Source organism: Leptodactylus fuscus, chromosome 5, assembly GCF_031893055.1.
Source record: "Leptodactylus fuscus isolate aLepFus1 chromosome 5, aLepFus1.hap2, whole genome shotgun sequence".
Lineage (NCBI taxonomy): Eukaryota > Metazoa > Chordata > Amphibia > Anura > Leptodactylidae > Leptodactylus > Leptodactylus fuscus.
This window is the reverse complement of record NC_134269.1, coordinates 7959874-7985440: the sequence shown is the minus strand read 5'-3', so window position 1 is coordinate 7985440 and position 25567 is coordinate 7959874. Positions and strand designations below refer to the sequence as shown.

The 25567-nt window shown below is 42.4% G+C and overlaps 1 long non-coding RNA gene across 1 annotated transcript in view; it reads left to right on the top strand.

The window, feature by feature from the left end:
- Positions 1-6031: 6031 nt before the first annotated feature.
- The window catches only part of LOC142204662 (uncharacterized), a 96078-nt gene continuing 76542 nt past the window's right edge, over positions 6032-25567 (top strand). Inside the window, exon 1 of the long non-coding RNA XR_012716139.1 lies at positions 6032-6150. This is a non-coding gene — a long non-coding RNA (uncharacterized LOC142204662). The remainder of the gene's footprint in view (positions 6151-25567) is intronic.

The following is a 25567-nucleotide window of genomic DNA, read 5'->3' as shown; positions in this document are numbered from 1 at the left end:
AGCCCTGCAGATAGATAGGTTACTGTCCTATATAAGTAGATATAGCTTATGGGGTGCATCTCATATGCGGGGGCATCTCATCTGCAGCATGCATCTTAACCAAATTGCATCTTAACCGAAGTGCAGATTAACCAAAGTGCACTTATACATGGCACTTAAACAGGGCACGGAACAGGCTAACCATGGCAGAACACCAGGTAAATTTCAACCTAAAACAACAAGTTGTACCACATGGTATCCTGTATCTGCACTGTCTCTTACTATCTTAGCCATTGGCTTCCTGCAGACCTCTCCATCTCTACCACCAGCACACACCATCCATATCAGTCCCTCTCTTCTTCCCTCTTCCATGTACAGCTCTCACACACTTTTCACACTCTGTAATCACCCCTTTACTTCTTTTAGCAGTGACACCAAACAGAAGCGCCCACATAAATCCCTGAACCACCTTCTGTCTCTGTCCATTCTGCTCCTCCTAGCTGCTGGGGACATCTCTCCTAACCCCGGCCCTCCTTCCTTCACTAACTCTTCTCCCTGCACACATAGAAGGCCTACAAACCTCATCAATATTTACCGTGTTCCTTCCCCTCATCTCTCCCCTGTCTCTTTTAACTGCTCTCTCTGGAACGCCCGCTCAGTGTGTAACAAACTAGAATACATTAATGACTTATTCCTTAGTAAATCCCTCGGCCTGCTCGCCCTTACTGAGACTTGGATCCAGCAGTCAGATACGGCCTCCCCTGCTGCTCTGTCTCATGGTGGCCTACAATTTGCTCACACCTCTAGGCCTGATAATAGGCAGGGTGGTGGGGTAGGCTTACTTCTGTCACCGAAGTGCATTTTTCAGTCCATTCCCCCGGTCCCCTCACTCACATTCTCCTCATTTGAAGTCCATGCTATCAGACTTTTCCGCCCACTCTCCTTACGTGTAGCTGTGATCTACCGCCCACCTGGCTCACCCTACCAATTTTTGGACCACTTTGCTTCTTGGCTTCCCCACTTTTTATCCAGTGACATTCCTACCCTCATCATGGGTGACTTTAACATCCCTATTGCCCCCCCCTCACTCCCCGGCTGCCTCACAGTTTCTCTCATTAACCACTTCTCTTGGTCTCTCACAATGTTCTTCTTCCGCCACACATCTAGATGGTAACACGATTGATCTAGTCTTCCATCGACTCCTCACAGTCTCTAAATTTTCTAACTCTTCTCTGCCGCTCTCTGACCACAACCTTCTATCTCTCACCATCAGTGCTCTCTCCCCTTCACAAGACGCCCCTACCCATCACACATATAGGAACCTGCGTGCTATTGACACCCAGCACCTCTCAGATACTCTACCGTCCTCCCTGTCCCCCATCTCTTCAATCTCCTGTCCCAATCTGGCCACCAGTCACTATAATGAAACCCTCAAAAATGCATTGGATGAGGTTGCTCCCCCCTCCACTCGTAAAGTCCCACATAGGAGGCAGCAGCCCTGGCACACGCCACAGACACGATTTCTCCAGCGATTCTCTAGGTGTGCCGAACGTCTCTGGCGAAAATCACGCTCACCTGCAGATTTCCTCCACTTCAAGTTTATGCTTAAAACATATAGTTCTGCCCTTCACCTAGCCAAACAAGACTATTTCACCGCCCTCATCTCTTCTCTCTCCAGCAACCCTAAAAGGCTTTTTGAAACCTTTCACTCCTTACTCACACCCAAGGTGCAGACGCCATTCACAGACCTTAGTGCTGATGACCTGGCCATGTATTTCCATGATAAAATTGATAAGATCCGTCAGGAAATTACTGCCCAAGCCCCAGGTGGCATTGACTCCCACACCTACGATAGTACTGTTCCCCTCACCAGCCGCACTTCAGACTGTCCATTCTCATCTTTTGAACCTGTTACAGAAGAGGAAGTCTCCCAGCTACTTTCTTCATCTCGCCCCACAACCTGCAGTAGTGACCCCTTCCCCTCACACCTTCTCCAATCTCTGTCCCCTGCTGTCACTACTTACCTTACTAAAATATTTAACCTTTCTCTCTCTTCTGGAATCTTCCCATCCTCCTTCAAGCATGCTGTTATAACCCCGCTACTGAAAAAACCCTCCCTGGATCCATCCTGTGCTGCTAACTATCGACCCGTCTCTAACCTCCCCTTCATCTCTAAACTTTTGGAACGCCTGGTTTATTCTCGGTTAATCCGTTATCTCTCTGCTAACTCTCTGCTTGACCCCTTACAATCTGGTTTCCGCGCTCTGCACTCTACTGAAACAGCTCTCACAAAAGTCTCTTATGATCTACTAAAGGCTAAATCCAATGGTGACTTCTCTCTTCTTATTCTTCTGGACCTCTCTGCAGCTTTTGACACTGTTGACTATCAACTTCTCCTCACTATGTTCCGCTCAGTCGGCCTCAATGACACTGCGCTCTCCTGGTTCTCCTCTTATCTCTCAGACCGCACTTTCAGCGTATCATTTGCGGGCTCTGTTTCTTCCCCTCTTTTCCTTGCTGTTGGGGTTCCTCAGGGCTCGGTCCTCGGCCCCCTGCTCTTCTCTCTCTACACAGCCCCCATCGGACAAACCATCGCCAGATTTGGCTTCAGGTACCATCTTTATGCTGATGACACCCAATTATACACATCTTCCCGTGACATCACCCCTGCACTCATACAGAACACCAGTGACTGTCTCTCTGCTGTCTCTAATATCATGTCCTTGCTCTATCTGAAACTAAATCTCTCTAAGACTGAACTACTACTGTTTCCACCATCTAACAGATCCGTCCCTGATATATCCATTGCAGTCTCAGGCCTTACTATAACTCCTAGGCAGCATGCCCGCTGCCTCGGGGTCATATTTGACGCAGACCTTTCCTTCACCCCTCATATTGAATCACTCGCACGTTCATGTCACCTCCACCTCAAAAACATCTCCAGAATACGCCCTTTCCTTACCAGAGATACACTAAAGACACTTATTGTCTCTCTGATTCATTCTCGCCTTGACTACTGTAACTCCTTACTAATCCGTCTTCCCCCCACTAAACTCTCCCCTCTACAATCTATTCTGAATGCAGCGGCCAGGCTCATCTATCAGGCTAGACGCTACAGCGATGCCTCTGGTCTGTGCCAGTCACTACACTGGCTGCCTATTCATTATAGAATAAAATATAAAGTTCTCCCCCTCCCCCACAAGGCTCTCCATAATGCCGCACCTCCCTACATTTCTTCCCTCATCTCTGTCTACCGCCCAACCCGTGGTCTCCGCTCACTCAATGACCTAACACTTACATCATCTATTATCAGAACCTCCCACGCTCGTATACAAGACTTCTCCTGAGCTGCACCACTTCTCTGGAATGCTCTACCCCGGACAATCAGATTAACTCCCAATTTCTACAGTTTCAAACGCAAACTAAAGACGCATCTTTTCAGACAGGCCTATCACAATTCCTAATGCACAAAATTGTCTGAACACTGTATAAGCAATGCCGCCCCTGCTACCTCTTGTGTCACCCCCTCTACCTCATAGATTGTAAGCTCTTTTGAGCAGGGCCCTCAGTCCCATTGTGTGAAATGACGTTCTTTGTTATGTATGTCTGTATCTGAACCCTATAAATTGTACAGTGCTGCAGAATATGTTGGCGCTATATAAATAAAATGTATTATTAAAATGTATTATTACTGTCACCAGCACCAGCATATCACCCCAGCCCTGCAGATAGATAGGTTATTGTCACCAGAACCAGCATATCACTGCAGCCCTGCAGATAGATAGGTTATTGTCACCATAACCAACATATCACCCCAGCCCTGCAGATAGATAGGTTACTGTCACCAGAACCAGCATATCACCCCAGCCCTGCAGATAGATAGGTTACTGTCACCAGAACCAGCATATCACCCCAGCCCTGCAGATAGATAGGTTACTGTCACCAGAACCAGCATATCACCCCAGCCCTGCAGATAGATAGGTTACTGTCACCAGAACCAGAATATCACCCCAGCCCTGCAGATAGATAGGTTAGTGTCACCAGAACCAGCATATCACCCCAGCCCTGCAGATAGATAGGTTACTGTCACCAGCACCAGCATATCACCCCAGCCCTGCAGATAGATAGGTTATTGTCACCAGAACCAGCATATCACCCCAGCACTGCAGATAGATAGGTTATTGTCACCACAACCAGCATATCACCCCAGCCCTGCAGATAGATAGGTTATACCTTCACCAGACCCAGCATATCACCCCAGCCCTGCAGATAGATAGGTTATACCTTCACCAGACCCAGCATATCACCCCAGCCCTGCAGATAGATAGGTTACTGTCACCAGAACCAGCATATCACCCCAGCCCTGCAGATAGATAGGTTACTGTCACCAGAACCAGCATATCACCCCAGCCCTGCAGATAGATAGGTTATTGTCACCAGAACCAGCATATCACCCCAGCCCTGCAGATAGATAGGTTACTGTCACCATAACCAACATATCACCCCAGCCCTGCAGATAGATAGGTTACTGTCACCAGAACCAGCATATCACCCCAGCCCTGCAGATAGATAGGTTACTGTCACCAGAACCAGAATATCACCCCAGCCCTGCAGATAGATAGGTTAGTGTCACCAGAACCAGCATATCTCCCCAGCCCTGCAGATAGATAGGTTACTGTCACCATAACCAACATATCACCCCAGCCCTGCAGATAGATAGGTTACTGTCACCAGCACCAGCATATCACCCCAGCCCTGCAGATAGATAGGTTATTGTCACCAGAACCAGCATATCACCCCAGCACTGCAGATAGATAGGTTACTGTCACCATAACCAACATATCACCCCAGCCCTGCAGATAGATAGGTTACTGTCACCAGTACCCAGCATATCACCCCAGTTCTGCAGATAGATAGGTTACTGTCACCAGAACCAGGATATCACCCCAGTCCTGCAGATAGATAGGTTACTGTCACCAGACCCAGCATATCACCCAGCCCTGCAGATAGATAGGTTAGTGTCACCAGAACCAGCATATCACCCCAGCCCTGCAGATAGATAGGTTAGTGTCAGCAGAACCAGCATATCACCCCAGTCCTGCAGATAGATAGGTTACTGTCACCAGAACCAGCATATCACCCCAGCCCTGCAGATAGATAGGTTACTGTCACCAGAACCAGCATATCACCCCAGTCCTGCAGATAGATAGGTTACTGTCACCAGACCCAGCATATCACCCAGCCCTGCAGATAGATAGGTTAGTGTCACCAGAACCAGCATATCTCCCCAGCCCTGCAGATAGATAGGTTAGTGTCACCAGAACCAGCATATCACCCCAGCCCTGCAGATAGATAGGTTACTGTCACCAGAACCAGCATATCACCCCAGCCCTGCAGATAGATAGGTTACTGTCACCAGAACCAGCATATCACCCCAGCCCTGCAGATAGATAGGTTACTGTCACCAGACCCAGCATATCACCCCAGCCCTGCAGATAGATAGGTTAGTGTCAGCAGAACCAGCGTATCACCCCAGGCCTGCAGATAGATAGGTTAGTGTCACCAGAACCAGCATATCACCCCAGCCCTGCAGATAGATAGGTTACTGTTACCAGAACCAGCGTATCACCCCAGGCTTCCTGCAGATAGATAGGTTACTATCACCAGAACCAGCATATCACCCCAGTCCTGCAGATAGATAGGTTACTGTCACCAGAACCAGCGTTGGGTTATATGAAGGTTGAATATCACTTCCCTACTCTACGTAGCTTAACCTGATCTCATCCACAGACACCTTTAACATTGAGGATCTGAATACTTTTACAGACATGTATGGACAAAGTTTCTCTTCCTCAAATCCTCATGTTGAAGAATTTCAGATGCCCCTCGGGCCATTTCTTGCGCACTCTCGCTTTCGTTCACAGTATTTCTCCGTGGTTGGTATCCTGCCAGCTCTCTAGGGCTGATCTTTCTCACCACTCCTATACATGTCCGGGAAGTCTCATCACTTCTCCTACGAAAATCTTCATTATGACGAAGCATCGGATGCAGTAATACACCAAGCTCTGGAGATCACACAATAAGAAGTCTTCTCCACTTCATCCACCTGTCTTCTCCAAGAATTGTCCTGGTGAAGAGAAAGAACAGAACTGGATCCGACCTCGGCCATTGGTGAGATGATATTTTATAATGGAATGACCAACCTGAATGTTGTCTTGGTGGTTTTGGGTGGAACAGGACAGATCTTGCGCTGGTAGTGGTAGAAGATGTGAGGATCCTCGAAGTGACTACTAGGCATGGATGAGTACGACACAGTTACTATGACTTTTATGTGCTAGTTTGGTAATTCTTATAGGAATATGGGCCATAAGCATTGCCTTGTATCTCATAAGACGCCGCACCAAACAAGTAGTAGATACCCCAAACGTATCACCTCAACTATTATAGGACCAATGGAGGTAGAAGGGGAGACCTAGTGGACGACAAGTTATGTGTGTTATCTGTGGTGTTACATAGGACTGCCGGTGACATCTACTACATTACCCTATATATAGAGAGTTATCACTGTGTTATCTGTGGTGTTACATAGACTGCCGGTGACATCTATTACATTACCTGTACTCAGAGAGTTATCACTGTGTTATCTGTGGTGTTACATAGGACTGCCGGTGACATCTACTACATTACCTATATATAGAGAGTTATCACTGTGTTATCTGTGGTGTTACATAGGACTGCCAGTGACATCTTACTACATTACCTGTATATAGAGAGTTATCACTGTGTTATCTGTGGTGTTACATAGGACTGCTGGTGACATTTACTACATTACCTGTATATAGAGAGTTATCACTGTGTTATCTGTGGTGTTACATAGGACTGCCGGTGACATCTACTACATTACCTGTATATAGAGAGTTATCACTGTGTTACATATGGTGTTACATAGGACTGCCGGTGACATCTACTACATTACCTGTATATAGAGAGTTATCACTGTGTTATCTGTGGTGTTACATAGGACTGCCCGGTGACATCTACTACATTACCTGTATATAGAGAGTTATCACTGTGATATCTGTAGTGTTACATAGGGACTGGCCGGTGACATCTACTACATTACCTGTACTCAGAGAGTTATCACTGTGTTATCTGTGGTGTTACATAGGACTGCCGGTGACATCTACTACATTACCTGTATATAGAGAGTTATCACTGTGTTACATATGGTGTTACATAGGACTGCTGGTGACATCTACTACATTACCTGTATATAGAGAGTTATCACTGTGTTATCTGTGGTGTTACATAGGACTGCTCGGTGACATCTACTACATTACCTGTATATAGAGAGTTATCACTGTGTTATCTGTGGTGTTACATAGGACTGCCGGTGACATCTACTACATTACCTGTATATAGAGAGTTATCACTGTGTTATCTGTGGTGTTACATAGGACTGCCGGTGACATCTACTACATTACCTGTATATAGAGAGTTATCACTGTGTTATCTCTGTGTTACATAGGACTGCCGGTGACATCTACTACATTACCTGTATATAGAGAGTTATCACTGTGTTATCTGTGTGTTACATAGGACTGCCGGTGACATCTACTACATTACCTGTATATAGAGAGTTATTTATCACTGTGTTATCTGTAGTGTTACATAGGACTGACGGTGACATCTACTACATTACCTGTATATAGAGAGTTATCACTGTGTTACTATGGTGTTACATAGGACTGCCGGTGACATCTACTACATTACCTGTATATAGAGAGTTATCACTGTGTTATCTGTGGTGTTACATAGGACTGCTGGTGACATCTACTACATTACCTGTATATAGAGAGTTATCACTGTGTTATCTGTGGTGTTACATAGGACTGCCGGTGACATCTACTACATTACCTGTATATAGAGAGTTATCACTGTGTTATCTGTGGTGTTACATAGGACTGCCGGTGACATCTACTACATTACCTGTATATAGAGAGTTATCACTGTGTTATCTGTGGTGTTACATAGGACTGCCGGTGACATCTACTACATTACCTGTATATAGAGAGTTATCACTGTGTTATCCTGTGGTGTTACATAGGACTGCCAGTGACATCTACTACATTACCTGTATATAGAAAGTTATCACTGTGTTATCTGTGGTGTTACATAGGGACTGCCGGTGACATCTACTACATTACCTGTATATAGAGAGTTATCACTGTGTTATCTGTGGTGTTACATAGGACTGCCAGTGACATCTACTACATTACCTGTATATAGAGAGTTATCACTGTGTTATCTGTAGTGTTACATAGGACTGCCGGTGACATCTACTACATTACCTGTACTCAGAGAGTTATCACTGTGTTATCTGTGGTGTTACATAGGACTGCCGGTGACATCTACTACATTACCTGTATATAGAGAGTTATCACTGTGTTACATATGGTGTTACATAGGACTGCCGGTGACATCTACTACATTACCTGTATATAGAGAGTTATCACTGTGTTATCTGTGGTGTTACATAGGACTGCCGGTGACATCTACTACATTACCTGTATATAGAGAGTTATCACTGTGTTATCTGTAGTGTTACATAGGACTGCCGGTGACATCTACTACATTACCTGTACTCAGAGAGTTATCACTGTGTTACATATGGTGTTACATAGGACTGCCTGGTGACATCTACTACATTACCTGTATATAGAGAGTTATCACTGTGTTATCTGTGGTGTTACATAGGACTGCCGGTGACATCTACTACATTACCTGTATATAGAGAGTTATCACTGTGTTATCTGTGTGTTACATAGGACTGCCGGTGACATCTACTACATTACCTGTATATAGAGAGTTATCACTGTGTTATCTGTGGTGTTACATAGGACTGCCGGTGACATCTACTACATTACCTGTATATAGAGAGTTATCACTGTGTTATCTGTGGTGTTACATAGGACTGCCGGTGACATCTACTACATTACCTGTATATAGAGAGTTATCACTGTGTTATCTGTGGTGTTACATAGGACTGCCGGTGACATCTACTACATTACCTGTATATAGAGAGTTATCACTGTGTTATCTGTGGTGTTACATAGGACTGCCGGTGACATCTACTACATTACCTGTATATAGAGAGTTATCACTGTGTTATCTCTGTGTTACATAGGACTGCCGGTGACATCTACTACATTACCTGTATATAGAGAGTTATCACTGTGTTATCTGTGTGTTACATAGGACTGCCGGTGACATCTACTACATTACCTGTATATAGAGAGTTATCACTGTGTTATCTGTAGTGTTACATAGGACTGACGGTGACATCTACTACATTACCTGTATATAGAGAGTTATCACTGTGTTACATATGGTGTTACATAGGACTGCCGGTGACATCTACTACATTACCTGTATATAGAGAGTTATCACTGTGTTATCTGTGGTGTTACATAGGACTGCTGGTGACATCTACTACATTACCTGTATATAGAGAGTTATCCCTGTGTTATCTGTGGTGTTACATAGGACTGCCGGTGACATCTACTACATTACCTGTATATAGAGAGTTATCACTGTGTTATCTGTGGTGTTACATAGGACTGCCGGTGACATCTACTACATTACCTGTATATAGAGAGTTATCACTGTGTTATCTGTGGTGTTACATAGGACTGCCGGTGACATCTACTACATTACCTGTATATAGAGAGTTATCACTGTGTTACCTGTGGTGTTACATAGGACTGCCAGTGACATCTACTACATTACCTGTATATAGAAAGTTATCACTGTGTTATCTGTGGTGTTACATAGGACTGCCGGTGACATCTACTACATTACCTGTATATAGAGAGTTATCACTGTGATATCTGTGGTGTTACATAGGACTGCCAGTGACATCTACTACATTACCTGTATATAGAGAGTTATCACTGTGTTATCTGTAGTGTTACATAGGACTGCCGGTGACATCTACTACATTACCTGTATATAGAGAGTTATCACTGTGTTATCTGTGGTGTTACATAGGACTGCCGGTGACATCTACTACATTACCTGTATATAGAGAGTTATCACTGTGTTATCTGTGGTGTTACATAGGACTGCCGGTGACATCTACTACATTACCTGTATATAGAGAGTTATCACTGTGTTATCTGTGGTGTTACATAGGACTGCCGGTGACATCTACTACATTACCTGTATATAGAGAGTTATCACTGTGTTATCTGTGGTGTTACATAGGACTGCCGGTGACATCTAGTACATTACCTGTATATAGAGAGTTATCACTGTGTTATCTGTGGTGTTACATAGGACTGCCGGTGACATCTACTACATTACCTGTACTCAGAGAGTTATCACTGTGTTATCTGTGGTGTTACATAGGACTGCCGTGACATCTACTACATTACCTGTACTCAGAGAGTTATCACTGTGTTATCTGTGGTGTTACATAGGACTGCCGGTGACATCTACTACATTACCTGTATATAGAGAGTTATCACTGTATTATCTGTGTGTTACATAGGACTGCCGGTGACATCTACTACATTACCTGTATATAGAGAGTTATCACTGTGTTATCTGTGGTGTTACATAGGACTGCCGGTGACATCTACTACATTACCTGTATATAGAGAGTTATCACTGTGTTATCTGTGGTGTTACATAGGACTGCCGGTGACATCTACTACATTACCTGTACTCAGAGAGTTATCACTGTGTTATCTGTGGTGTTACATAGGACTGCCGGTGACCTCTACTACATTACCTGTATATAGAGAGTTATCACTGTGTTATCTGTGGTGTTACATAGGACTGCCGGTGACATCTACTACATTACCTGTACTCAGAGAGTTATCACTGTGTTATCTGTGGTGTTACATAGGACTGCCGGTGACATCTACTACATTACCTGTACTCAGAGAGTTATCACTGTGTTATCTGTGGTGTTACATAGGACTGCCGGTGACATCTACTACATTACCTGTACTCAGAGAGTTATCACTGTGTTATCTGTGTGTTACATAGGACTGCCAGTGACATCTACTACATTACCTGTACTCAGAGAGTTATCACTGTGTTATCTGTGGTGTTACATAGGACTGCCGGTGACCTCTACTACATTACCTGTATATAGAGAGTTATCACTGTGTTATCTGTGGTGTTACATAGGACTGCCGGTGACATCTACTACATTACCTGTACTCAGAGAGTTATCACTGTGTTATCTGTGGTGTTACATAGGACTGCCGGTGACATCTACTACATTACCTGTACTCAGAGAGTTATCACTGTGTTATCTGTGGTGTTACATAGGACTGCCGGTGACATCTACTACATTACCTGTACTCAGAGAGTTATCACTGTGTTATCTGTGGTGTTACATAGGACTGCCTGTGACATCTACTACATTACCTGTATATAGAGAGTTATCACTGTGTTATCTGTGGTGTTACATAGGACTGTCGGTGACATCTACTACATTACCTGTATATAGAGAGTTATCACTGTATTATCTGTGTGTTACATAGGACTGCCGGTGACATCTACTACATTACCTGTATATAGAGAGTTATCACTGTGTTATCTGTGGTGTTACATAGGACTGCCGGTGACATCTACTACATTACCTGTATATAGAGAGTTATCACTGTGTTATCTGTGGTGTTACATAGGACTGCCGGTGACATCTACTACATTATCTGTATATAGAGAGTTATCACTGTGTTATATGTGTGTTACATAGGACTGCCGGTGACATCTACTACATTACCTGTATATAGAGAGTTATCACTGTGTTATCTGTGGTGTTACATAGGACTGCCGGTGACCTCTACTACATTACCTGTTTATAGAGAGTTATCACTGTGTTATCTGTGGTGTTACATAGGACTGCCGGTGACATCTACTACATTACCTGTATATAGAGAGTTATCACTGTGTTATCTGTGGTGTTACATAGGACTGCCGGTGACATCTACTACATTACCTGTACTCAGAGAGTTATCACTGTGTTATCTGTGGTGTTACATAGGACTGCCGGTGACATCTACTACATTACCTGTATATAGAGAGTTATCACTGTGTTATCTGTGTTGTTACATAGGACTGCCGGTGACATCTACTACATTACCTGTATATAGAGAGTTATCACTGTGTTATCTGTAGTGTTACATAGGACTGCCGGTGACATCTACTACATTACCTGCATATAGAGAGTTATCACTGTGTTACCTGTGTGTTACATAGGACTGCCGGTGACATCTACTACATTACCTGTATATAGAGAGTTATCACTGTGTTATCTGTGGTGTTACATAGGACTGCCGGTGACATCTACTACATTACCTGTATATAGAGAGTTATCACTGTGTTATCTGTGGTGTTACATAGGACTGCCGGTGACATCTACTACATTACCTGTATATAGAGAGTTATCACTGTGTTATCTGTGGTGTTACATAGGACTGCCGGTGACATCTACTACATTACCTTTATATAGAGAGTTATCACTATGTTATCTCTGTGTTACATAGGACTGCCGGTGACATCTACTACATTACCTGTACTCAGAGAGTTATCACTGTGTTATCTGTGGTGTTACATAGGACTGCCGGTGACATCTAGTACATTACCTGTATATAGAGAGTTATCACTGTGTTATCTGTGGTGTTACATAGGACTGCCGGTGACCTCTACTACATTACCTGTATATAGAGAGTTATCACTGTGTTATCTGTTGTGTTACATAGGACTGCCGGTGACATCTACTACATTACCTGTATATAGAGAGTTATCACTGTGTTATCTGTGGTGTTACATAGGACTGCCGGTGACATCTACTACATTACCTGTACTCAGAGAGTTATCATTGTGTTATCTGTGGTGTTACATAGGACTGCCGGTGACATCTAGTACATTACCTGTATATAGAAAGTTATCACTGTGTTATCTGTGGTGTTACATAGGACTGCCGGTGACCTCTACTACATTACCTGTATATAGAGAGTTATCACTGTGTTATCTGTTGTGTTACATAGGACTGCCAGTGACATCTACTACATTACCTGTATATAGAGAGTTATCACTGTGTTATCTGTGGTGTTACATAGGACTGCCGGTGACATCTACTACATTACCTGTACTCAGAGAGTTATCATTGTGTTATCTGTGGTGTTACATAGGACTGCCGGTGACATCTACTACATTACCTGTACTCAGAGAGTTATCACTGTGTTATCTGTGGTGTTACATAGGACTGCCGGTGACATCTACTACATTACCTGTATATAGAGAGTTATCACTGTGTTATCTGTAGTGTTACATAGGACTGCCGGTGACCTCTACTACATTACCTGTACTCAGAGAGTTATCACTGTGTTATCTGTGGTGTTACATAGGACTGCCGGTGACATCTACTACATTACCTGTATATAGAGAGTTATCACTGTGTTATCTGTGGTGTTACATAGGACTGCCGGTGACATCTACTACATTATCTGTATATAGAGAGTTATCACTGTGTTATCTGTGGTGTTACATAGGACTGCCGGTGACATCTACTACATTACCTGTATATAGAGAGTTATCACTGTGTTATCTGTGGTGTTACATAGGACTGCCGGTGACATCTACTACATTACCTGTATATAGAGAGTTATCACTGTGTTATCTGTGGTGTTACATAGGACTGCCGGTGACATCTACTACATTACCTGTATATAGAGAGTTATCACTGTGTTATCTGTGGTGTTACATAGGACTGCCGGTGACATCTACTACATTACCTGTATATAGAGAGTTATCACTGTGTTATCTGTGGTGTTACATAGGACTGCCGGTGACATCTACTACATTACCTGTATATAGAGAGTTATCACTGTGTTATCTGTGGTGTTACATAGGACTGCCGGTGACATCTACTATATTACCTGTATATAGAGAGTTATCACTGTGTTATCTGTGGTGTTACATAGGACTGCCGGTGACATCTACTACATTACCTGTATATAGAGAGTTATCACTGTGTTATCTGTGGTGTTACATAGGACAGCCGGTGACATCTACTACATTACCTGTACTCAGAGAGTTATCACTGTGTTATCTGTGGTGTTACATAGGACTGCCGGTGACATCTACTACATTACCTGTACTCAGAGAGTTATCACTGTGTTATCTGTGGTGTTACATAGGACTGCCGGTGACATCTACTACATTACCTGTATATAGAGAGTTATCACTGTGTTATCTGTGGTGTTACATAGGACTGCCGGTGACATCTACTACATTATCTGTATATAGAGAGTTATCACTGTGTTATCTGTGGTGTTACATAGGACTGCCGGTGACATCTACTACATTACCTGTATCTAGAGAGTTATCACTGTGTTATCTGTGGTGTTACATAGGACTGCCGGTGACATCTACTACATTACCTGTATATAGAGAGTTATCACTGTGTTATCTGTGGTGTTACATAGGACTGCCGGTGACATCTACTACATTACCTGTATATAGAGAGTTATCACTGTGTTATCTGTGGTGTTACATAGGACTGCCGGTGACATCTACTACATTACCTGTATATAGAGAGTTATCACTGTGTTATCTGTGGTGTTACATAGGACTGCCGGTGACATCTACTACATTACCTGTATATAGAGAGTTATCACTGTGTTATCTGTGGTGTTACATAGGACTGCCGGTGACATCTACTACATTACCTGTATATAGAGAGTTATCACTGTGTTATCTGTGGTGTTACATAGGACTGCCGGTGACATCTACTACATTACCTGTACTCAGAGAGTTATCACTGTGTTATCTGTGGTGTTACATAGGACTGCCGGTGACATCTACTACATTACCTGTACTCAGAGAGTTATCACTGTGTTATCTGTGGTGTTACATAGGACTGCCGGTGACATCTACTACATTACCTGTATATAGAGAGTTATCACTGTGTTATCTGTGGTGTTACATAGGACTGCCGGTGACATCTACTACATTACCTGTATATAGAGAGTTATCACTGTGTTATCTGTGTGTTACATAGGACTGCCAGGTGACATCTACTACATTACCTGTACTCAGAGAGTTATCACTGTGTTATCTGTGGTGTTACATAGGACTGCCGGTGACATCTACTACATTACCTGTATATAGAGAGTTATCACTGTGTTATCTGTGTGTTACATAGGACTGTCGGTGACATCTACTACATTACCTGTATATAGAGAGTTATCACTGTGTTATCTGTGTGTTACATAGGACTGCCAGTGACATCTACTACATTACCTGTATATAGAGAGTTATCACTGTGTTATCTGTGTGTTACATAGGACTGCCAGGTGACATCTACTACATTACCTGTATATAAAGAGTTATCACTGTGTTATCTGTGGTGTTACATAGGACTGCCGGTGACGTCTACTACATTACCTGTATATAGAGAGTTATCACTGTGTTATCTGTGGTGTTACATAGGACTGCCTGTGACATCAACTACATTACCTGTACTCAGAGAGTTATCACTGTGTTATCTGTGGTGTTACATAGGACTGCCGGTGACATCTACTACATTACCTGTATATAGAGAGTTATCACTGTGTTATCTGTGGTGTTGCATAGGACTGCTGGTGACATCTACTACATTACCTGTATATAGAGAGTTATCACTGTGTTATCTGTAGTGTTACATAGGACTGCCGGTGACATCTACTACATTACCTGCATATAGAGAGTTATCACTGTGTTACCTGTGGTGTTACATAGGACTGCCGGTGACATCTACTACATTACCTGTATATAGAGAGTTATCACTGTGTTATCTGTGGTGTTACATAGGACTGCCGGTGACATCTACTACATTACCTGTATATAGAGAGTTATCACTGTGTTATCTGTGGTGTTACATAGGACTGCCGGTGACATCTACTACATTACCTGTACTCAGAGAGTTATCATTGTGTTATCTGTGGTGTTACATAGGACTGCCGGTGACATCTACTACATTACCTGTACTCAGAGAGTTATCACTGTGTTATCTGTGGTGTTACATAGGACTGCCGGTGACATCTACTACATTACCTGTATATAGAGAGTTATCACTGTGTTATCTGTAGTGTTACATAGGACTGCCGGTGACCTCTACTACATTACCTGTACTCAGAGAGTTATCACTGTGTTATCTGTGGTGTTACATAGGACTGCCGGTGACATCTACTACATTACCTGTATATAGAGAGTTATCACTGTGTTATCTGTGGTGTTACATAGGACTGCCGGTGACATCTACTACATTACCTGTATATAGAGAGTTATCACTGTGTTATCTGTGGTGTTACATAGGACTGCCGGTGACATCTACTACATTACCTGTATATAGAGAGTTATCACTGTGTTATCTGTGGTGTTACATAGGACTGCCGGTGACATCTACTACATTACCTGTATATAGAGAGTTATCACTGTGTTATCTGTGGTGTTACATAGGACTGCCGGTGACATCTACTACATTACCTGTATATAGAGAGTTATCACTGTGTTATCTGTGGTGTTACATAGGACTGCCGGTGACATCTACTACATTACCTGTATATAGAGAGTTATCACTGTGTTATCTGTGGTGTTACATAGGACTGCCGGTGACATCTACTACATTACCTGTATATAGAGAGTTATCACTGTGTTATCTGTGGTGTTACATAGGACTGCCGGTGACATCTACTACATTACCTGTATATAGAGAGTTATCACTGTGTTATCTGTGGTGTTACATAGGACTGCCGGTGACATCTACTACATTACCTGTACTCAGAGAGTTATCACTGTGTTATCTGTGGTGTTACATAGGACTGCCGGTGACATCTACTACATTACCTGTACTCAGAGAGTTATCACTGTGTTATCTGTGGTGTTACATAGGACTGCCGGTGACATCTACTACATTACCTGTATATAGAGAGTTATCACTGTGTTATCTGTGGTGTTACATAGGACTGCCGGTGACATCTACTACATTACCTGTACTCAGAGAGTTATCACTGTGTTATCTGTGGTGTTACATAGGACTGCCGGTGACATCTAGTACATTACCTGTATATAGAGAGTTATCACTGTGTTATCTGTGGTGTTACATAGGACTGCCGGTGACCTCTACTACATTACCTGTATATAGAGAGTTATCACTGTGTTATCTGTGGTGTTACATAGGACTGCAGGTGACATCTACTACATTACCTGTATATAGAGAGTTATCACTGTGTTATCTGTGGTGTTACATAGGACTGCCGGTGACATCTACTACATTACCTGTACTCAGAGAGTTATCATTGTGTTATCTGTGGTGTTACATAGGACTGCCGGTGACATCTACTACATTACCTGTACTCAGAGAGTTATCACTGTGTTATCTGTGGTGTTACATAGGACTGCCGGTGACATCTACTACATTACCTGTATATAGAGAGTTATCACTGTGTTATCTGTAGTGTTACATAGGACTGCCGGTGACCTCTACTACATTACCTGTACTCAGAGAGTTATCACTGTGTTATCTGTGGTGTTACATAGGACTGCCGGTGACATCTACTACATTACCTGTATATAGAGAGTTATCACTGTGTTATCTGTGGTGTTACATAGGACTGCCGGTGACATCTACTACATTATCTGTATATAGAGAGTTATCACTGTGTTATCTGTGGTGTTACATAGGACTGCCGGTGACATCTACTACATTACCTGTATATAGAGAGTTATCACTGTGTTATCTGTGGTGTTACATAGGACTGCCGGTGACATCTACTACATTACCTGTATATAGAGAGTTATCACTGTGTTATCTGTGGTGTTACATAGGACTGCCGGTGACATCTACTACATTACCTGTATATAGAGAGTTATCACTGTGTTATCTGTGGTGTTACATAGGACTGCCGGTGACATCTACTACATTACCTGTATATAGAGAGTTATCACTGTGTTATCTGTGGTGTTACATAGGACTGCCGGTGACATCTACTACATTACCTGTATATAGAGAGTTATCACTGTGTTATCTGTGGTGTTACATAGGACTGCCGGTGACATCTACTACATTACCTGTATATAGAGAGTTATCACTGTGTTATCTGTGGTGTTACATAGGACTGCCGGTGACATCTACTACATTACCTGTACTCAGAGAGTTATCACTGTGTTATCTGTGGTGTTACATAGGACTGCCGGTGACATCTACTACATTACCTGTACTCAGAGAGTTATCACTGTGTTATCTGTGGTGTTACATAGGACTGCCGGTGACATCTACTACATTACCTGTATATAGAGAGTTATCACTGTGTTATCTGTGGTGTTACATAGGACTGCCGGTGACATCTACTACATTATCTGTATATAGAGAGTTATCACTGTGTTATCTGTGGTGTTACATAGGACTGCCGGTGACATCTACTACATTACCTGTACTCAGAGAGTTATCACTGTGTTATCTGTGGTGTTACATAGGACTGCCGGTGACATCTACTACATTACCTGTACTCAGAGAGTTATCACTGTGTTATCTGTGGTGTTACATAGGACTGCCGGTGACATCTACTACATTACCTGTATATAGAGAGTTATCACTGTGTTATCTGTGGTGTTACATAGGACTGCCGGTGACATCTACTACATTACCTGAATATAGAGAGTTATCACTGTGTTATCTGTGGTGTTACATAGGACTGCCGGTGACATCTACTACATTACCTGTACTCAGAGAGTTATCATTGTGTTATCTGTGGTGTTACATAGGACTGCCGGTGACATCTAGTACATTACCTGTATATAGAGAGTTATCACTGTGTTATCTGTGGTGTTACATAGGACTGCCGGTGACCTCTACTACATTACCTGTATATAGAGAGTTATCACTGTGTTATCTGTTGTGTTACATAGGACTGCCAGTGACATCTACTACATTACCTGTATATAGAGAGTTATCACTGTGTTATCTGTGGTGTTACATAGGACTGCCGGTGACATCTACTACATTACCTGTACTCAGAGAGTTATCATTGTGTTATCTGTGGTGTTACATAGGACTGCCGGTGACATCTACTACATTACCTGTACTCAGAGAGTTATCACTGTGTTATCTGTGGTGTTACATAGGACTGCCGGTGACATCTACTACATTACCTGTATATAGAGAGTTATCACTGTGTTATCTGTAGTGTTACATAGGACTGCCGGTGACCTCTACTACATTACCTGTACTCAGAGAGTTATCACTGTGTTATCTGTGGTGTTACATAGGACTGCCGGTGACATCTACTACATTACCTGTATATAGAGAGTTATCACTGTGTTATCTGTGGTGTTACATAGGACTGCCGGTGACATCTACTACATTATCTGTATATAGAGAGTTATCACTGTGTTATCTGTGGTGTTACATAGGACTGCCGGTGACATCTACTACATTACCTGTATATAGAGAGTTATCACTGTGTTATCTGTGGTGTTACATAGGACTGCCGGTGACATCTACTACATTACCTGTATATAGAGAGTTATCACTGTGTTATCTGTGGTGTTACATAGGACTGCCGGTGACATCTACTACATTACCTGTATATAGAGAGTTATCACTGTGTTATCTGTGGTGTTACATAGGACTGCCGGTGACATCTACTACATTACCTGTATATAGAGAGTTATCACTGTGTTATCTGTGGTGTTACATAGGACTGCCGGTGACATCTACTACATTACCTGTACTCAGAGAGTTATCACTGTGTTATCTGTGGTGTTACATAGGACTGCCGGTGACATCTACTACATTACCTGTACTCAGAGAGTTATCACTGTGTTATCTGTGGTGTTACATAGGACTGCCGGTGACATCTACTACATTACCTGTATATAGAGAGTTATCACTGTGTTATCTGTGGTGTTACATAGGACTGCCGGTGACATCTACTACATTACCTGTATATAGAGAGTTATCACTGTGTTATCTGTGGTGTTACATAGGACTGCCGGTGACATCTACTACATTACCTGTACTCAGAGAGTTATCACTGTGTTATCTGTGGTGTTACATAGGACTGCCGGTGACATCTACTACATTACCTGTACTCAGAGAGTTATCACTGTGTTATCTGTGGTGTTACATAGGACTGCCGGTGACATCTACTACATTACCTGTATATAGAGAGTTATCACTGTGTTATCTGTGGTGTTACATAGGACTGCCGGTGACATCTACTACATTACCTGTATATAGAGAGTTATCACTGTGTTATCTGTGGTGTTACATAGGACTGCCGGTGACATCTACTACATTACCTGTACTCAGAGAGTTATCATTGTGTTATCTGTGTGTTACATAGGACTGCCGGTGACATCTAGTACATTACCTGTATATAGAGAGTTATCACTGTGTTATCTGTGGTGTTACATAGGACTGCCGGTGACATCTACTACATTACCTGTATATAGAGAGTTATCACTGTGTTATCTGTTGTGTTACATAGGACTGCCAGTGACATCTACTACATTACCTGTATATAGAGAGTTATCACTGTGTTATCTGTGGTGTTACATAGGACTGCCGGTGACATCTACTACATTACCTGTATATAGAGAGTTATCACTGTGTTATCTGTGGTGTTACATAGGACTGCCGGTGACATCTACTACATTATCTGTATATAGAGAGTTATCACTGTGTTATCTGTGGTGTTACATAGGACTGCCGGTGACATCTACTACATTACCTGTATATAGAGAGTTATCACTGTGTTATCTGTGGTGTTACATAGGACTGCCGGTGACATCTACTACATTACCTGTATATAGAGAGTTATCACTGTGTTATCTGTGGTGTTACATAGGACTGCCGGTGACATCTACTACATTACCTGTATATAGAGAGTTATCACTGTGTTATCTGTGGTGTTACATAGGACTGCCGGTGACATCTACTACATTACCTGTATATAGAGAGTTATCACTGTGTTATCTGTGGTGTTACATAGGACTGCCGGTGACATCTACTACATTACCTGTATATAGAGAGTTATCACTGTGTTATCTGTGGTGTTACATAGGACTGCCGGTGACATCTACTACATTACCTGTATATAGAGAGTTATCACTGTGTTATCTGTGGTGTTACATAGGACTGCCGGTGACATCTACTACATTACCTGTACTCAGAGAGTTATCACTGTGTTATCTGTGGTGTTACATAGGACTGCCGGTGACATCTACTACATTACCTGTACTCAGAGAGTTATCACTGTGTTATCTGTGGTGTTACATAGGACTGCCGGTGACATCTACTACATTACCTGTATATAGAGAGTTATCACTGTGTTATCTGTGGTGTTACATAGGACTGCCGGTGACATCTACTACATTATCTGTATATAGAGAGTTATCACTGTGTTATCTGTGGTGTTACATAGGACTGCCGGTGACATCTACTACATTACCTGTACTCAGAGAGTTATCACTGTGTTATCTGTGGTGTTACATAGGACTGCCGGTGACATCTACTACATTACCTGTACTCAGAGAGTTATCACTGTGTTATCTGTGGTGTTACATAGGACTGCCGGTGACATCTACTACATTACCTGTATATAGAGAGTTATCACTGTGTTATCTGTGGTGTTACATAGGACTGCCGGTGACATCTACTACATTACCTGAATATAGAGAGTTATCACTGTGTTATCTGTGGTGTTACATAGGACTGCCGGTGACATCTACTACATTACCTGTACTCAGAGAGTTATCATTGTGTTATCTGTGGTGTTACATAGGACTGCCGGTGACATCTAGTACATTACCTGTATATAGAGAGTTATCACTGTGTTATCTGTGGTGTTACATAGGACTGCCGGTGACCTCTACTACATTACCTGTATATAGAGAGTTATCACTGTGTTATCTGTTGTGTTACATAGGACTGCCAGGTGACATCTACTACATTACCTGTATATAGAGAGTTATCACTGTGTTATCTGTGGTGTTACATAGGACTGCCGGTGACATCTACTACATTACCTGTACTCAGAGAGTTATCATTGTGTTATCTGTGGTGTTACATAGGACTGCCGGTGACATCTACTACATTACCTGTACTCAGAGAGTTATCACTGTGTTATCTGTGGTGTTACATAGGACTGCCGGTGACATCTACTACATTACCTGTATATAGAGAGTTATCACTGTGTTATCTGTAGTGTTACATAGGACTGCCGGTGACCTCTACTACATTACCTGTACTCAGAGAGTTATCACTGTGTTATCTGTGGTGTTACATAGGACTGCCGGTGACATCTACTACATTACCTGTATATAGAGAGTTATCACTGTGTTATCTGTGGTGTTACATAGGACTGCCGGTGACATCTACTACATTATCTGTATATAGAGAGTTATCACTGTGTTATCTGTGGTGTTACATAGGACTGCCGGTGACATCTACTACATTACCTGTATATAGAGAGTTATCACTGTGTTATCTGTGGTGTTACATAGGACTGCCGGTGACATCTACTACATTACCTGTATATAGAGAGTTATCACTGTGTTATCTGTGGTGTTACATAGGACTGCCGGTGACATCTACTACATTACCTGTATATAGAGAGTTATCACTGTGTTATCTGTGGTGTTACATAGGACTGCCGGTGACATCTACTACATTACCTGTATATAGAGAGTTATCACTGTGTTATCTGTGGTGTTACATAGGACTGCCGGTGACATCTACTACATTACCTGTATATAGAGAGTTATCACTGTGTTATCTGTGGTGTTACATAGGACTGCCGGTGACATCTACTACAATTACCTGTATATAGAGAGTTATCACTGTGTTATCTGTGGTGTTACATAGGACTGCCGGTGACATCTACTACATTACCTGTACTCAGAGAGTTATCACTGTGTTATCTGTGGTGTTACATAGGACTGCCGGTGACATCTACTACATTACCTGTACTCAGAGAGTTATCACTGTGTTATCTGTGGTGTTACATAGGACTGCCGGTGACATCTACTACATTACCTGTATATAGAGAGTTATCACTGTGTTATCTGTGGTGTTACATAGGACTGCCGGTGACATCTACTACATTACCTGTATATAGAGAGTTAGCACTGTGTTATCTGTGTGTTACATAGGACTGCCAGTGACATCTACTACATTACCTGTACTCAGAGAGTTATCACTGTGTTATCTGTGTGTTACATAGGACTGCCGGTGACATCTACTACATTACCTGTATATAGAGAGTTATCACTGTGTTATCTGTGTGTTACATAGGACTGTCGGTGACATCTACTACATTACCTGTATATAGAGAGTTATCACTGTGTTATCTGTGGTGTTACATAGGACTGCCAGTGACATCTACTACATTACCTGTATATAGAGAGTTATCACTGTGTTATCTGTGTGTTACATAGGACTGCCAGTGACATCTACTACATTACCTGTATATAAAGAGTTATCACTGTGTTATCTGTGGTGTTACATAGGACTGCCGGTGACGTCTACTACATTACCTGTATATAGAGAGTTATCACTGTGTTATCTGTGGTGTTACATAGGACTGCCTGTGACATCTACTACATTACCTGTACTCAGAGAGTTATCACTGTGTTATCTGTGGTGTTACATAGGACTGCCGGTGACATCTACTACATTACCTGTATATAGAGAGTTATCACTGTGTTATCTGTGGTGTTGCATAGGACTGCCGGTGACATCTACTACATTACCTGTACTCAGAGAGTTATCACTGTGTTATCTGTGGTGTTACATAGGACTGCCGGTGACATCTACTACATTACCTGTATATAGAGAGTTATCACTGTGTTATCTGTGGTGTTACATAGGACTGCTGGTGACATCTACTACATTACCTGTATATAGAGAGTTATCACTGTGTTATCTGTAGTGTTACATAGGACTGCCGGTGACATCTACTACATTACCTGCATATAGAGAGTTATCACTGTGTTACCTGTGGTGTTACATAGGACTGCCGGTGACATCTACTACATTACCTGTATATAGAGAGTTATCACTGTGTTATCTGTGGTGTTACATAGGACTGCCGGTGACATCTACTACATTACCTGTATATAGAGAGTTATCACTGTGTTATCTGTAGTGTTACATAGGACTGCCGGTGACATCTACTACATTACCTGTATATAGAGAGTTATCACTGTGTTATCTGTGGTGTTACATAGGACTGCCGGTGACATCTACTACATTACCTGTATATAGAGAGTTATCACTGTGTTATCTGTGGTGTTACATAGGACTGCCGGTGACATCTACTACATTACCTGTATATAGAGAGTTATCACTATGTTATCTCTGGTGTTACATAGGACTGCCGGTGACATCTACTACATTACCTGTACTCAGAGAGTTATCACTGTGTTATCTGTGGTGTTACATAGGACTGCCGGTGACATCTAGTACATTACCTGTATATAGAGAGTTATCACTGTGTTATCTGTGGTGTTACATAGGACTGCCGGTGACCTCTACTACATTACCTGTATATAGAGAGTTATCACTGTGTTATCTGTTGTGTTACATAGGACTGCCGGTGACATCTACTACATTACCTGTATATAGAGAGTTATCACTGTGTTATCTGTGGTGTTACATAGGACTGCCGGTGACCTCTACTACATTACCTGTATATAGAGAGTTATCACTGTGTTATCTGTTGTGTTACATAGGACTGCCAGTGACATCTACTACATTACCTGTATATAGAGAGTTATCACTGTGTTATCTGTGGTGTTACATAGGACTGCCGGTGACATCTACTACATTACCTGTTACTCAGAGAGTTATCATTGTGTTATCTGTGGTGTTACATAGGACTGCCGGTGACATCTACTACATTACCTGTACTCAGAGAGTTATCACTGTGTTATCTGTGGTGTTACATAGGACTGCCGGTGACATCTACTACATTACCTGTATATAGAGAGTTATCACTGTGTTATCTGTAGGTGTTACATAGGACTGCCGGTGACCTCTACTACATTACCTGTACTCAGAGAGTTATCACTGTGTTATCTGTGGTGTTACATAGGACTGCCGGTGACATCTACTACATTACCTGTATATAGAGAGTTATCACTGTGTTATCTGTGGTGTTACATAGGACTGCCGGTGACATCTACTACATTATCTGTATATAGAGAGTTATCACTGTGTTATCTGTGGTGTTACATAGGACTGCCGGTGACATCTACTACATTACCTGTATATAGAGAGTTATCACTGTGTTATCTGTGGTGTTACATAGGACTGCCGGTGACATCTACTACATTACCTGTATATAGAGAGTTATCACTGTGTTATCTGTGGTGTTACATAGGACTGCCGGTGACATCTACTACATTACCTGTATATAGAGAGTTATCACTGTGTTATCTGTGGTGTTACATAGGACTGCCGGTGACATCTACTACATTACCTGTATATAGAGAGTTATCACTGTGTTATCTGTGGTGTTAA